This window comes from Fukomys damarensis, unplaced genomic scaffold, assembly GCF_012274545.1.
Source record: "Fukomys damarensis isolate Sample0158 unplaced genomic scaffold, DMR_v1.0_HiC HiC_scaffold_15, whole genome shotgun sequence".
Classification (NCBI taxonomy): Eukaryota; Metazoa; Chordata; class Mammalia; order Rodentia; family Bathyergidae; genus Fukomys; species Fukomys damarensis.
This window is the reverse complement of record NW_022900927.1, coordinates 21,743,278-21,745,510: the sequence shown is the minus strand read 5'-3', so window position 1 is coordinate 21,745,510 and position 2,233 is coordinate 21,743,278.

The window sequence follows — 2,233 nt, the reverse complement described above, 5'->3', positions numbered from 1 at the left end:
AAGATCAATAATTGGTAAACCTTTAGGCAGGGAGACCAATAATGTAAAATGAAACTACCACCAAGAGAAAGAAAGTACACATATTAGTAAGATCAGGAGTTAAATAGAGGAAATGATCACAAATCACCAATCAGCCAATCAGGGAAATGGAAATAAAAACTCCAGTGAGATATTTCATACAGTTGGAATGGCTATTATCAAAAAGTAAACAAGGGTTGGGTATTTAGCTCAGTGGTGCCTCTGCCTGCTTCACAAGTGCAAGGTCCTGAGTTTGATCCCTGATACTGAAAAAAAAGAAAAGTAAACAAAAATGCTAATGAGGAGGTAGAGCAAAATGAGCTTCTTTCTTTTCCTTCCCTTCCCTTCACTTATCGTCTCTTTCTTTCTCTTCTTTTATTTATTAGTATATGTTGGCAATGTAGTATAGCAATGTTTGTTTGGGGGAACTGGTACATGCACATGACATACATTTTTTTTTTTTGTACCAGAGAAACACTCAGGACCTTGCACTTATGAAGCAGGCAGAGGCACCATTGAGCTAAATCCCTGGCCCCAGCATATATAATTTTAAAGACCTTTATCCCTCTTTATATATTCTTGGTGAGACTGGAAATAAGTACAGCTGTTATGGAGAAATTATGGAGGTTCTTCAAAGAAACTATGAAGAGATCAGTCATATCATCTAGTTATCCCACTTCTGGCTACACATCTAAAGGAAATGAAAGCAGTCTGTAGATAACCCCCTTTGACTTGTTTGTAATTATTTGGGCTATTACTTGTCAAAACAAAAAAATATTTTTTTATCTTTATTTATTAACCCATATTATTCTATTTTCAGCTAAGTCACTATTGCCATTATTCTTTCTTGTATAATGCAAAAGTATCTAGACTTCTACCTGAAGTTTTTATACCTGCTTAGTCACATGTAGATAATATTCAATTTTCTTTTGATTCTAAATTTTAAAGCCACGTAACACACCATGAATGCATTAAAAATTTTCATTTCCCTCTTCTATGTACTTCACTTCTGATCATTTTGGTCTCAGACTCAGATGGAAGCATTTGTACTGCAATTGGATTTCATTTGTTTTCTGTTTTGAATCATTTTAGACCATTTTCTTGACTGTATCTAGATTCACTTCTAAGATATAAATTCCTTTAAGATTGGCTAGGTACACCTTTGTTGCATTTTTAGAACTATGATACAGCTGTTTTGTATTGGTTACTATTCTGTCACTAACTATTCTGTCAATATTGTGATATTCTATTGGTATCTTTTAGGTATACAGTACAGTTACATTCATTAATGGGATCTTGTACCTTTACATGACAGGTCTTGGTTCTCATTTTTTCCCCTTGTCCCTACCCTTCCTTCACCCCCTACTCCCTTCCCTACTTACAAATACTTTATTTCCATTTTCTCTTATTTTTTATTTTCCCTTATTTCCTTTGCCCTACCCTTCCCACTTCCCCTACACCTTTATCCCTTTTCTTCCTATTTCACATTGTCAATTACATCATTAGGATCTTATGTACAATTATAGTATTATGTATAATGGTAGCCAATATTGTGATATTCTTGAGTGTACCTTTACAAAAATATCCTATTTTCTGGAGTGTAACTTTCTCAGGGAATATGTTATGTATATTTTTAGGAAAATATATTTTTACTCATACTTTTGCTTTTTACTTGAGAAATCCTTACTCCAGTAGTCTAGAAGGTCCTGAACCCACACTGAATGTACTTACTTTAAGAAGTGGTACTATGTTTTCCTCATACTTCAGTACAAATTTTGAATGGTATGATTTGATCACTGAGACTGAGTATTTCATTAGCTTAACTGGTCACAAGTTTAAAGGATTTTTCCTTTAAATCTCATATGATCATGTGACAAATTATAAGGCAATAAAATCCTTAAAAGTTGTGGATATTAGCTATTGACAACTTCTATGGTGTTGTGTTTACTTAGGAGTTCTCATCATTGTATGGGTATAGCTTTTGCATGTGCATTGAATATGATGGTCTAGTTGCTAAAATATTTTAGTGAATCATAAAACAAGTTTGGAGATTTTTTGATTTGTACCTGTGATTAATATTATCCAAATAAATGCTATTCAAGAAATGAAAGTAATTTCTCATGGCCTTGTGGATTATCCAAATTAAAATATACATATACCATACACATATGTAGCTATTTAACATCTATATCATCTTTATATCTTAATATGACAG